This window comes from Hippocampus comes, unplaced genomic scaffold (assembly GCF_001891065.2).
Source record: "Hippocampus comes isolate QL1 unplaced genomic scaffold, H_comes_QL1_v1.1 scaffold156, whole genome shotgun sequence".
Taxonomy (NCBI): domain Eukaryota; kingdom Metazoa; phylum Chordata; class Actinopteri; order Syngnathiformes; family Syngnathidae; genus Hippocampus; species Hippocampus comes.
The window spans coordinates 4451383-4466398 of NW_017805744.1; the positions used below are offsets into that span (position 1 = coordinate 4451383).

A 15016-nucleotide genomic window follows, 5' to 3' on the forward strand; every position below is an offset into this window, starting at 1 on the left:
AGCCGCTCGGTGTCAAAGTGTGATGCTGAGATATTTCCGTGTATGACACAGGCGCGACATACCCGTCGAGCCCCTTCAACTCGGCCCCAATGTACGGATGCATTTGAGCACACTGTAAACGCATGGACTGCCACCCCCACTTCTCCCCGCACACAAAAGGTTACTGGAGTCCAGACACGTCTTTATCTTCCGGCACTGATAACATAATGCCAGATTTGAAATTTGTGTGTGTGTGTTTTTGTGTACACTGATGCTGTATTTGCCTTCATTTTTTTTTTCTCCCCGAAGTTAGGTTCAGAAGATCAACTGTGCAAAGTTGTGCATGTCATTTCCATGGAAGTGTTGCAGCAGAGTCTACCTTTTTTAGCGATTAAGCTTCTCGGGGCGATTTGGGTTCACTCCTCGCGACCATCCTGTAAATTAAGCCTCGATTACATCATACGAAGTCAACGCCTACTCCGCATCGAGCCCCCGCCGGGCCTGCCTGCTCATTGGTGGGCTGCCGCGCGCCGGCGGCCGCGTGATTGGCTCAAAAGGAGGGCAAGTCTGCACTAGACCTACTGACAGACTAGCATGCAGAGGACAGAGAGGGCGCCCTGTTATGGCTCGCTCCTTCCTTCTGCACAAAGGGGAAAACAAAGGGTTGTGCGTACTGTACATACTTTGGTGGGAAACTATTGACGCTGCCTAATGACTGTCTAATTCCAAGTCAAAAATTTACATTTTTGGGAACCTAAACATAAACAAAAACTCACCAAGATTTGCACACACATCTGGCCTGGCGAAAAAAAAAATATTGAGATTTTAAAGTTGTCGTACACCACTACAAAAAATGGGTCTGTAGAGCCTCCTATAGAGGATTAATGAAGACCTCTCCCGCCGGTATTTTTGACCCATGGCTATGAAGTTTGGGAGTCACCCTCAGCTGAAAAAAAAATCTTTGGTAACCATGCACGACCAAGGAAGTGAGAATGCGCAATTTGCCAAGAAAAATAATGTTCTTTTTAGGGGCTAACCTGAGCGAATACTCATGAGATTTTGAACACACATCAGACCTGGCATAAATATTAATATTTTCGAGAAATAAATGGCTCAATGATGCTCCCTATAAATTTTTAACAACACTTTTCTAATTGTACGTTTCAACTCGGTCTGTGAAAATTGGGAGCCAGACCTACAAAAAAACCTTTTGGAGTCATACACTAACCGTCAAAGCAAGTCCGCCATTTTGATTTTTCTTTGGAATTTGGCCCCAACTTTAACTACCGTAACTCCTCCCACAGAATTTATCCGCTTGTCATCAAAGGTTGCATATTTAATCTAAAGGTGTTTTAAAACGAAAACGTTTTGATAGCTTTTAATTTTGTTGCACGCTGTTGCCACGGCGATGCTTTGTTTTCAAAGAAAAACGGGTGCATGTGTGTGTACGTGTGTGTTTTTTTTTTTTGAACGGTGAGCCTGCTCGAGGAACTACCGTAATTAAAGTCATATCTCAAGGCACCACTGTAAGACTTGTTAGTTTTAGCGGTGGAATTACTGCTCTGTACGAAATATAAAATACATACTGTAGTTAGAAATAAGCGTTGTGTTATATACTAGCACACACAATAATTTAGCGAGGAGTGCTATGTCTTCAATAGTGTGTGTGTGTGTGTGTGTGTGTGTGTGCGCGCGCGCGCGCGCGTGTGTGTGTGCGTGCGCGTGTGCGTGCGCGTGTGTGTGCGCGCGCGTGTGTGTGTGTGTGTTCCAGTGCACAGAGATTACAAGGGACATCTGTTAACGGCACTGAGATTGGCTTATGTAACAGCCTGCTCAGCAAAGAAAAAAAAAAAAGAAAAGGAAAAAGAAATAGGGGAAGCCCTGCTCTCTAGGCCGGAGACATTCTCTTTTCATTTCTTTCGCCCGTGAGCAGACTGTTAAAGGAGTGACAACAAAAACTTGAATGAAACAAACAAACAAAAAGTTTTGAAAGCGTTCTCAACTTGCTTTACAAGGAGCTCTCTCATGTCCATCCATTTAGATGTTTGCTCTTCGGCAACATCAACAGGGGCTGATGAATCAAACATGTCAGCCTTATGATTAATTCCTTGAGTTTGTGTAATGTCAGCACATCTAATGGTGTGGAATCTCTTGCTGATTTTGATGCCCCCCCCCCCCGCACCCCCGGCACACACGAGAAACCCAACAAAATGGTGTCACGCCTCATCATGATCTCTGTTATAACAAGGCGTCTTGACCTTGTTCAAACAACGTTAACGTTAACACAATGACTTGTTGGTGCACAACTGGAACCTCCAACCCTAAAATCACAATAACGGAAATAACGGAAAGATTTGTTCCAGGGTCAACTGTCATCATTATAAAACATGAATCTACAACTAGTCTTTTAATGTTAATAGTAAATTCTAAAAGTAAAACATACATACCGCCTCCAATATCATGTTGCTGATGCAAGCGGGTATTCGTCCGTCACCGGAATCGTCACCAACTGGGTGAGCAACGATGGACCTTCTCAGTCCATCACTGACGACTGACGGGAAGAAACGCACCAGATGTCCTGTGTGTTTTTGACCCAGCTGACTTTGGGCAAGATGCAAGGTACATCCTGGATCGGTCACCACACAACGGCAGATTATGTAATGAAATATTGTTGAATGTTTTCAGACATGTGCCACTGTTCGGTACTCACGTTGGAACAGAGAGAGCAATTATCGCTCTGTCCTTGCTTTCTTTGTGTTGCTCATTGGATTCAGTCAACATAATGCGCAGCTAGTTTCCACTCAGTCAGTGACACAATTTGTTCGTCTTTTCTGCACGATTGAATTAAAAGCAACCATCAAAGCGCATACTTTTGACTTCTCTCATCATTTCCAAGCAATGTCTGAGGGGAATTGGTTGCTGTTGAAATGTTACACCGCCGGAGGACAGGCAGGGCCTTTTGGGCCGGCTGAAACACTGAGGCACACACGAGAAACCCAACAAAATGGTGTCACGCCTCATCATGATCTCTGTTATAACAAGGCGTCTTGACCTTGTTCAAACAACGTTAACGTTAACACAATGACTTGTTGGTGCACAACTGGAACCTCCAACCCTAAAATCACAATAACGGAAATAACGGAAAGATTTGTTCCAGGGTCAACTGTCATCATTATAAAACATGAATCTACAACTAGTCTTTTAATGTTAATAGTAAATTCTAAAAGTAAAACATACATACCGCCTCCAATATCATGTTGCTGATGCAAGCGGGTATTCGTCCGTCACCGGAATCGTCACCAACTGGGTGAGCAACGATGGACCTTCTCAGTCCATCACTGACGACTGACGGGAAGAAACGCACCAGATGTCCTGTGTGTTTTTGACCCAGCTGACTTTGGGCAAGATGCAAGGTACATCCTGGATCGGTCACCACACAACGGCAGATTATGTAATGAAATATTGTTGAATGTTTTCAGACATGTGCCACTGTTCGGTACTCACGTTGGAACAGAGAGAGCAATTATCGCTCTGTCCTTGCTTTCTTTGTGTTGCTCATTGGATTCAGTCAACATAATGCGCAGCTAGTTTCCACTCAGTCAGTGACACAATTTGTTCGTCTTTTCTGCACGATTGAATTAAAAGCAACCATCAAAGCGCATACTTTTGACTTCTCTCATCATTTCCAAGCAATGTCTGAGGGGAATTGGTTGCTGTTGAAATGTTACACCGCCGGAGGACAGGCAGGGCCTTTTGGGCCGGCTGAAACACTGACAGAAATTTCCAATCTAACTTGTCATATTTGTTCCATGAAATTATTAATTAACTCCCAACATTGGTTTTGTAGTGTTTCTTTTGGGCATTGGTTCTACTGTAGCGCGCATTTGTTCGATTATTATTTTTTTCCCGCAAATGGATTTCAGCTTCCCTGAGTTATCATGTCAAAGCAAACTGCTCAGAAACTTCCGAATCAGCAGCAGATAGCAATGGGACTATTTCTCATCTCGACTCGACTGATTCTCGTCCCCAAAATGCTCCTCATCTTCACTTTTCGGGTTAGTGACGGTTCGGGTTAAATTTGGCTTCTTTCTGCGCTTACTCTGTCAAAGTTTACCGTCAGTTGTCAGTGACTGACTTTCGGACGTTCCGTCGGTACTAACGGACTGGTGACAACACGATTTCAGTGCCCACTTCTAATATTTAAATCAAAAGACATACTAAGTTTTCGTAACGTTGCCAGTGCTAATGCTAGCATTCAGTGGCTAATCCCATTGACAGGGTAACATAAAATTAAGTTCTGGGAGGGAATTACCTTCACATAATGAATAGTCACACGCAGTAACATGTACAGACAGGTAATACTGTATAACAATACGTACAGGAGTATATTCTTTCTCATCTGTGAAAAACAAGTTATATTATGTTACACATACAGCACATTTGACAATAAAACTGTATCCAATATTGAAAAAGTTCTGTCTGGACTTTCTGCTTCTAGTCTTTTTATCTGAAAAAAAGTAAATAGGTGAATTTGTGAAGCATGAACTGCTAATATGTGAGGCAATACCGTATTCTAAAAAAGTCCAATCTAAATTTTTCCCACTCAATGGGAACTCTTCGGTAAAAAGCCAACAAAATGGGTGTGGTCCCTTCATCAACTCCTCGGACCAAACAGGCCGTGGCATTCATGCATATGCCCACTCACTCACTCAAGCGCGCACACACACACACACACACACACACACACACACACACACACACACACACACACACACACACGGAAACACAAAGCCATGCTATTGTTTCCCTGTTGTTGCTGCAGATTAGATTAAAGTGTGCAGCTGCCATGGAAAGAAGACCCTTGCCCTGTGGTGAACTTTGTGATGTTGCTCATAAATGTCTTCTTCTGACAACACGTGATCACTGTAAAAGAAGCGCACGCTGGAACAGAATCCAAATTGCGTCCATGCATACGTGTGTGTGTGTGTGTGTGTGTGTGTGCGTGTGTGTGTGTGTGTGTGTGTGTGTGTGTGTGAGAGTGGTGTGTGTGTGTGTGTGTGTGTGTGTGTGTGTGTGTGTGTGTGTGTGTGTGGGTGTGTGTGTGTGGAAAAGCCTCCCTGAGCCTCCGTCTCTCTTTCAGGCTGCATCGACACCACACCCGTTCCAGCCCTTACATAACCGTATACATTCCAACCTCAAACGCCCTGAATGCAATGTCCAGATCGCAGACATTTGTACCATGGAGGATCGGCTGACGTGGGCTCTGTTTTTACGCATGCGAAACTGATGGTAACAACGCATGGAAGCAAGCTAAAAGGCCGCCTTGTCTTCCCACCGCAATCCAAGATAGTGGGCCATTGGGAGCCCAAACAGATAGATTCTGTCCATCTAAACAAAAACACTCCACATAACAGCTAGTCCGATCTTATGTCAAAATAGGAACAAGCGGGGTGGTGCAGTTGGGATTCGCCGCCGGGATGGAGGAGAACACAATGTTCCAGCATTCTGCAGCTGCTGTGAGATGCACACTCATATATGTCATTCTCAGCACAGTGAAGACAAATACAAACTTCGTTTTTTTTTTTGTTTGATTGTTTTCACATGTCCTGTCTGTCATAGTGAAATATCAGTTGATATAAATAGCTTTTGAAAATTCAACAGTACAGACACAAATCTTGCTAACTGAATCACGCAGCTGAGTGAAAGTCCACTATGTGCTGATTAAATGCTAACAGTAGCCAAAAACATGCACCCTGTCGGCAAGCTTAAATATTTTTGCTATTTGCATGCACATCGTCCTCTTTCAGTTAATTTATAGCAAGGGGGAAAAAGAAGTGTGAGATTGACCAATATGAATTTCGAACAGTACAGCATCTGTTAATACAGTGAATATGAAGTTCAGAGGAAAAAGGCAACTTTTCTGGACTAAAACAGGAAGTCTAAAAGGCACCTTTTGGTGATATTGCCTCATGTGTTATGTCACTGTGTTTACATTCGCGGAACACATGACACAACACACATGTGCAGAGCTTCCGATTGCATGTGTGTAACTCCACAGCAACAACACGGAACAAATACCCACACCATTACGCCCCAAAAAAAAAAAAAAAGCCAGATTTCCATCAAAAGAAAACCAATCTCATTCGGGTTGTTTTTTTTTTTTCTATTTACACTGTCATGATGCACATCTAGATTGTAGCGCTTCATAGTTAAAAAAAAACATCAACAACAACAACAAAAAAGGCCAATGGAGTCTGTCGAGTTGGCTGGTGGTTAACTGGCTACACTTTTGAGTCACTCTGTGTTGTGTGAGGCAATGTCAGTTGCGGTGGCAAGCAGCAGGATGTGTGTGAACATGCCCCTGTGAGGAATTGAAAGCGTTGAGTCTATCCGTGACCAAGGGTGCAAGGATTACAATTTGCTCTTACTAGCGGTGATAGGCTCATTTATATTAGCTAGCCAAGTTTATTTTAAAGTATACATGCAGTTGTTTAAATTTGGCCTTTTGGACTTCGCAATAGGCACATTGCACTTTAGCTTCTTTTATGAAGTGTGAAACGATCCCTAATGTTGGATGTGGTGTGTCTTTGATGCACTCTTTCCTCCTGGCTTGTGCTTATTGCTTTGCTGTAACAGTCGTGGAAAAATAATCAGCCAAATCCCTCAATGTAGAAAATAATCTGTGCTATAAATTTGATTAAAAAGGATAAAATCTGAGATGCAGGGAAGCCACAAAATGTGAACGGAGACTGTAAACCGCATTGTGATGACATGAGAGCAGTCTGATTGATTGGCTTTATCGTGATATCATGGCATCATTTACACATCGTTGGATTCATAAGCTTTCCTACGGGTCAAATATATCAGAAGTTGAACTCTAAAGCATCGTCCAAATACTAGCCTTTCCCACTCACTACAGTTTAAATCACAACCAACCCCAATTATCTCCACCAAGCGCAAAAGTGTGAGGAAAAGGTATCGTTTTTATTAGTTGGCTTGTTCGTTCGTTTGTTGGCAGCATTAAAGACCAACGATTTCCACAAATCTTTACGTAGCGAGCAAGAACCCGATATATTTAGGTGTGCTGATGAAGGTCGCCTTGCAAGAATTCATTCCACTCCATTCTTGTTGAGGCCAAGTGGTGCAATGACTATCCAGATCCAACAGAGGAGCTACACCTTCACAATGGCCTTGTACATCCAACAAATAAGACATTTTCACGTTCGCTTTCCTGAGGCAGATTTTCTGATACATGGACGTCATTAGATTGTTTGAGTAATCTAATAAATGCGAGAGATTCCTTAGTCGTTAGTCGTGTTAGAATCAAGCCGATCTTGTGTTTGTGTGGCACGGTCAGGGGAATTGTCTGATAAGGGGTGCGGTCAGGAGGGGGACGCACAGCAGTGTTAACGACATCAGTGCCGGTCTTCGTTACGTCTGCAGTACAAGGCGGCGTATTGTGCGTATTGTGAGGCCCAGGCGTGCACAATGACGCGTTCTTCCTCTGTGCTATGAGACCATTCGGGCCCGATCTCGCTGGAGGCCTACACTGTACTTCATTTACCTAACACTGGAATTGAGATCTACCTTTGGAATAACTGCAAAGCAACGTGAGACTGCTGCACATGCTTGTATATTAAAACGGGCAATGTTTTTTCCTTCAGTAAACAAAGGCTGTTGTTTACTGAAGGAGTACAAGCTTGTTACCAGAGCAACCGGGGCTGATAAATGCAACCAGATAATGTGACCGCAGTGTAACTGCTCCAAAGGTATTGATCTTGATTTGCACGTGCACAGGTTGACCTGACTTGACACATAAAGTCAGCATGTCTGCCTCGATCCTGTTCACTCCAGAATCCTGTCACGTTGACAAGTTTGAGGGAGTTTGACAGTGCCGACTTTGCTTTTGGCTTTGAACAACTAAAGACTTGCTGTTGTCGACCAAAGACCAGTGTCATAGAAAGATATTTTGATGGACCAGCATATTTCACTGCCCTGATTCCTCAACGCAAGTTCCATGGGCCCGCTGGAATATTTTGAGACTAGTGGCAATCGAACTAGGCCAGGGGTCGGCAACCCAAAATGTTGAAAGACCCATATAGGACAAAAAAAAAAACAAAAACCAAATATGTCTGGAGCCGCAAAAAAAAAATAAAAGCCTTCTATAAAACTTACAATGAAGGAAGCACATGCTGTATTTATTTAGGAGACTGGACTGTCCAGGAATTGTTTATGTTATTCATTCCATTGTTGTGTGTTCACAAACGCCCCCATAGAATTTATTTTGTGATTTCCTCACTTGATTTTTTTTGTTTTGGTGCATTATTTCACTTTTCTTAGTGTCAGTGAAGTGATCATTCATTTCCTTTTTTCGGAGGCTGTCTTTGAAAGCCTCTCGAGTCAAACGAGAAAAGAGAAGGCATGGAGTCGGACGCAGACGTGTCTGTGTTTGTCGAGACTGTTAAACGCATAAATAATGTGTACGTTTTAAAAAACCAACACCACATCTCTCCTTTTTCGGAGCTGCAACATGTATCTATATCTATTTGAGCTATATTAGCCTACTATCAAATTCTTTTTCCATTTTCAAACATTTTTTATAAAGCTCCAGGGAGCCACTAGATGTCGCTACAGAGCCGCATGCGGCTCTGTAGCCGCGTGTTGCCGACCCCCGGACTAGGCGAAGCTAGCAGCGGCTTATCGATTTTCTCATCCACCACCAGTTTATTTTCCTACTTTCGGACCCAAGCAGATTGTCTTGCCTTGTTGGCCGGACATTCCGCTGCTCCGCGGAGAGTTCCAGTTCGGCAATGGTGGCAGACGGACGCAATCGAACCCTTTGTGAATTGGCCAATTGGCAGATGAAATGTCAAAACAAGCTTCTTTAAAGGGGCCAGGGACAGAGTGCCCCACAGAAGCCAGCTTTTCTAATACATGATGTCCTTAGCCCAACTGAGCGCTGTTTCTAGAGCGACAATATAAGATAGTTGCAGTCTGTCATTAGCCCAACTATCTTCGTGGTAATGTCATGATTACACAAAATATTTATATTGTCGCTGTTAGGCAGAAACACATAAATGTAGCCAAGAGATTGAAAGTCTAGATGTATTTTTAGGCTATAACAAGTGAAAATAGGTCAGTCAGAAAATTTTGAGGAAGTCTGTTTTGTTAAAAATGGTTTGCTTGTAATGCTTTGTGGCAGACGGAAGCGCGTGCGCCATTGAGTTAAATTTGCATGCAGATCAATATCCGCCTAATACATGGGGTTAAACCAGTCCTTTGTGTGCACGGTGCGATGCCAGGAGGTGCTCGTGTGACCTGGGCAACATGCTCTTAATTCTTTTTTGGGTCGTACAAGAATAAAATGCCATTGCACATCCACTATAGTGGGCGGCAGTGCGGCTCTCATCTATTTATTTATTTATTTATTATCATTTTTTTTAAGGAGATACTGTTATGTAGAGGTGTCCTGATCACAATTTTATCAACAAACGATGTTTTTTATTGTCACACCGCAGAGTTGGCAACGCAAAATGCTTTCATCTTCCTGAAGGGGGGGTGGGGCATAAAAGAAAACAATTGAGAAGCACAGGGCTAGTCAGATCACCATTTTAATTTACGGCGTTACTCTTGGACTCTTATAAAGAGTTTGGGAAGAGCATGTAACACAGGCCGTTGCCTTTGTGAAGTATTTAAGGCTTTCATGTGGTCAGGGGTGGATGCCTGAGTTATTACACTGTCATTGATTCAAATGGTAGAACATTCTACCATTTGAATCAATGATAGTGTCATAAATGGGCGATTGACATTTAGTGTGCAATGGTACATGACAGCAATCCAAGGTAGAATACCAACCGGAAGAAAGGTAGACAGCAATCCAAGGTAGAATACCAACCGGAAGAAAGCAGCGTTTGGTAACTCAGGCAATATGGTGCGCTTTTGATTTCTTAAAAAGTCGTGATTTGGGAGATGGAAGGATTCTTACCCGAGAGAGACAACATGAAAAATACTTTTCAGGGCATAAATATAGAACGACCAAACGAATAACTGAAAGAGTGTGCGAGAACTGAGTTTTTTTTTCTTGGCAGTGGTGTTGCCGTGCCCCATTTTAGTCCCATGAGTCATCTTTGTTTAGTTTCCCAATATGTACTTTACAATATGTATTTTACATTGAATGCACTCTTTGGGAACCGCTAGTATAGCGAGAGTATCGGTAGAAGGGTGATGAGGATGGAGATTCCGAGCAGACCAGACGAAGACCGAAGAGAAGATTGATAAATGTAGTAAGGCAGGACATGAGGGCAATTGGTGTTGGAGAGGAGGAAGCTGGAAGAGGACGACGCACTGCAGTGACCCCTAACGGGACAAGCTGAGAGCTGAAAACAGAAATGTGGATCTTTCTGATATGTATTCTATACTTAATACAGAGCAGAGATTCAACCGGTAACATTGGTATTAATGTCTCAGTCAGTCTTGAAGTGTCCTTTTTGTGGATTTTTTTTTTTTTTGCCCTTGGGTGTGTGATCCAACTTGTCAACGAAACAGCAACTTGATTGTGACTGGTGTGTCCCTCTTTTTTAAAACTTTTTTTAATTGGGCTTTGGGCTTTGTTAGTCATGCCCATAAAGTCTGCGTCTGGCTACAAGTAATCAGAATCATCAGAGCAATTCAGGTGATCTAAATTGCTGCGACTGCTAGATCTGCTCCATTTTTATTGCACTTATGTAATTTTGTAATGGAGCGCATGGATTCCGTATGATTTGGTAGCTTGCCATTGGACTTAGTCTAAAATCAAACCCTAACCCCAAACTTACCCACTAGTTTTTTTTTTTCATTTAAAAATACTAAATAGGCTATGGAAAAGAAGCACCAGATAGTGTCATTGCCTGCCAAGTGTGGAATCACGCAACTCCAGACACGGAACCAGACACATTTAACCCAAAGACTTTGCAACAGGGCCATTGCAATATATCTGCTGTGAGTGACACGAGGAAAGAAGTCTCCGTGACCGACGACTGCGCACAGCTGCTGTTGCCGTGTGCCGATTGGCTGTGAATGTTTGCTCTCGGGTTTCCCGAGACATGAGCATGGGAGCCTCGTGCACAGAGCATCAGTGTCACGCTACTTAGAGGCCTGTTTTGTCTGAGCATGCAAGGGGATGGACGTGCATTCTCAGGAAATGACTGTGGTGTTTTTATAAGTTAAACATTGGTGTGGCACGCCTCCAACAACGGGAAAACAACAGTCTTCCATCGCGCCAAACGTAGCGATCCAGAATGTATCATGAATATCTTTGAATTAGGTTGCCAATCGATCACACTGAATGTTATTTCACTGATCATCAGGCAAACACACAACTTCTTGGCAAAGGGCTTCATGCAATTCATGCACGTTGTAGTACATGTCTGTGCTTTTTGTAATCATGACTATCAGTACAGTAGACAACAATTTTACTTTATTAGTATTTTTGTATTTGGTTCATTAATTGCTAAATGGAGTTGTGTAGAAGTATTGTGAGTAGATTGTTGGTGTATGTGATTTGCTGATGACCAGTCCAAAGTTAGTTAGGAAAGACTCCAGCCGACCTTTGACCCTAATGAGGGCAAGCGATATGGACGGATGCTCAGATTTCGTTCTCGAGCTGAAAAAGTTTGGGAAACTTTTAAAGGAATGAATGACTTTTGCCACGCTTGGTTGATTTAAAAACATTCAAATTATTCTCTAACGGTTGATGACTTGAAAATTATGCCGAGTTGCATTTGCATAGACTTAACAAATTTGAGAAAAACCTCACATGCATAATAATTTGAATAGCGCCGTACATGCCCTTGACAGTTTGGTGGCTGACTAACTTTTATGTCTGCTGGAAGCAGGACTAAGTTTTGGCACAGGTGGATTCGATCGAGTTGCAGACAGACAGATTCTGCGCTCTGCTGATATGTGTGGTGGATGTCATCGTATTTCATTCATAAAAAAAAAAAAAAAAAAAAAAAAACAACAGCATGCATCGAACCCTCTGGACCATTGTCGAAATCGTTTCAGCGAACACATCATTATTATTATCATCTGTAATATATTTTTAGGTGAGGGTGTTGAAGAGGTCCGGTTTGGTGGCCTCACTATTGATTCTGTTTTTTGCAGTTGAGGTTCTGTTGGCTTCGTCAAGCCACAACCTTCAATTCTGGCTGGGGCAGTTTGCAGCCGAGGTGTGAGGAAGTTGGGATGTGAATCGGCACCTCCAAATCTGAGGCCATGTTCCTCAGTCGCTGAAGGGTAGAATTCCCTCTTCATTTTGGAAATGAGACCCTGGTTCAAGTGAAAGAATTCCAGTGTGGGGCTTTCGGGGTAGAACGGGTGCAATGGCATTCTGGCCTCATTCAGAAGTTCAAGAGAAGCCAGATAGGGTGGCTCAAACATCTACAGTATTTAGGATGCCTCCTGGATGCCTCCTTTGTATGATTTTCTGGCTGCATGCCAGCAGAAGGAGGATTGGAACGACCCAGGGCATGGTGGAGAGATTATGTCTCTCAACTGGTGTGGAAACGCCTCAGGATCCCCATTAAAGCAATGGGCGAAGTGGCTGGGGGAGAGGAAAGTCTGGGCTTCTCTGCTTCGGTTGCTGCCCCCGCAAACAGTTAAGCAGAAGATGGATGGATGGATGGATGGATGGATGGATGGATGGATGGATGGATGGATGGATGGATGGATGGATGGATGGATGGATGGATGGATGGATGCTGCCTCTTGCCCATAATGGAAAACTGTTCACCATTGTGTTTCTTATGTCTATAGATAGTAGTATTGTAACTTTAGCTTCATTTGATCTTGATGGAAGCAATCAAATTTGTCATTTGGGTACTGAGCTGAAAAAGTTTAGGAAACTGCTCTAACATAAAATTGAAACTTATGAGTACATTCAACAGAATTGTTCATATCTTTGTTGGTTGGCATTGTTTTTTTTTTCTTATGAATAAATTCATTTTTCAATTGCTTATTGAATACAAAATATGTACTCGGATGCTGCATTCCACCCATAATTCAACATTTGCTCCGAAGATAAACTATTGTGCCTTATGTCTGACATGCTTTGTAGCTTTGGCCTCAAAAGATGGGTGGGTGTATGATGCTAATTCATAGAAAAAAACAGCACAATCGGTGCGATGCTGCCTCGTGTCCTTAACGTAAAGTTTGCTATTGTTATTTCTTATATCTGGCAGACAGTAGCTGTGTATTGTAAATTTACAGCGAAATTTTGGTGGATGTAACGGTAACCTAGTTTGACTTCGTGAAACAATACAAAAACCCATCTCTGTTCTTGCGCACTGCCAGACCAGCTGTCCCTCGTCTGGTTGACCCAGTTAACCCGAACAAGGGGGCTTGACCGGCGCAACCATTTTGCCAAACTGCAATTTGTGCACAACAGAGAGACAGTTGTGCAAGTTCACTGCAAGAAAGTATGCTGGTCAAAAAAGGCAGCAGTCGGTTTCGCCTTGACTTCCTGGATGTCATCAGAGCCATCACTGTCGGCCTTTAGGGGGTGGAAAAGCAGCCCTCTGCGAGCGGATTGGTCGTATGTGGCGGAGCTGTTGCTAAGGGAGGGCTTCAGTCTGTGACGTATAGTTATATGAGGCACTTTGAGCGACATACTTTCTATTTCATCAATTTAATGTGTCATGTTTCATTATTGGGCGTGCAGGGGACTTTATACTGATGGTGACAAAGGGGCAGACATCTGTGATTCACAACTACCAAATGTCAGGCTGCCTTTAAGAAGTATTAAAGGTCAAGTTTACCCCTCCACAGCACACCATTTATAAGCCAATTTATAGCAGCGCCAATTTAAAGCGTTATCAGCGCTGACGTGTGGAGGCATTCAGCCTGTGTCACAGTGCAGATTGTTGGATCAAGGCGGGGAAAAGAACTTTTAAGAAACGAATATTTGACTTGGAGTTTGCTTTGAATAAAAGAATAACCCGGGGCCACCGTACAAATATGAAAGCATCAAAGTCATTGGAAAGACACCCACAAGCCATAAATTAAAGGCAAATTGTTTTAACAAGCTACTGCGATCCAATCCCATAGACCACATTTTGCCTTGAAAAAAGATAATACTGATGGAGTCAGAGAACTGTTATGTTAGTGACTTAACTACAAAAGTGCAAACATTAAGTCTCGTTATATTTGTTTGTCAGGAACAGCAGTAATGTGCCAGCAGTGGCGGGCCGTGCATTTCAACCTTAGGCCTTCAGTGACGTCACATACATACACAATATAGGCTGGTCAAGCAGCACTTAATTTCAGGAGCATTTAAAACCGTCAAGTATGCATTCACAATTAAGAGCAGGAAACTAAATTTACAGATAGTCAAAAATAAAAAGATGATTTAAATATACGAAATAAAATGCCACCCAAATTACGCTGTGTGATCTTAAACAAGTCTGTCCAATAAATTGCGCAATGTCGCAGTTTCATATAAGACACCAACCAAACAACAACAAAACAAACTATTCTTTGAAAATAAAGTAAACAGATCATTTGCATTTTGAAAATCGGCGATACAACAGCAAATAACTGAAAATGTTGAGCAGCTGAGATTGAACGAACTTTCGTGCACGAAGGTGACTACAATGCGCCATTATAAATTGCAGGTGAGCAGATTTATTTGATACATTTTTGTATCTTTGTCATTTTATTTCGTTACCATGAATTTAATACTAACGAAATAAAATGACAAGAAGAAATGTAAAATAAATTTCATTTACTCACCAATGTCGTGCCTGTTCACTGAGGTGCAGATCTACGCGAGTGTCCCCAAACGTTTTTAAACGCACCGTAGCTTGTAAGTGCCCAGCCGTTTCCTTGCTGCCTTAGTAAAACAATCCAGTGTGGCTCCAACAGTGTGGCTCCAAACACCAAATCGGTCAGTTGCAAGCAATAGGCAGTCCCAGCAGTACGAGTTGCAGCATTTCACAGAGGCCGTGAGCCACGGGTAGCGTTCATAATTGATCATCTGAAAATGACGGACAACCCCTTTTCC

General features: G+C 42.7%; 1 long non-coding RNA gene across 1 annotated transcript; it reads right to left on the minus strand.

Moving 5' to 3' along the window:
* Positions 1-277: 277 nt before the first annotated feature.
* LOC109524336 (uncharacterized) lies at positions 278-2837 on the minus strand. The gene is made up of 3 exons (XR_002169943.1): positions 2690-2837; positions 2427-2605; positions 278-925 (listed from the first exon to the last, which is right to left on the minus strand). It is a non-coding gene; the product is annotated as an uncharacterized LOC109524336 (long non-coding RNA).
* Between the last annotated feature and the right edge of the window lie 12179 nt (positions 2838-15016).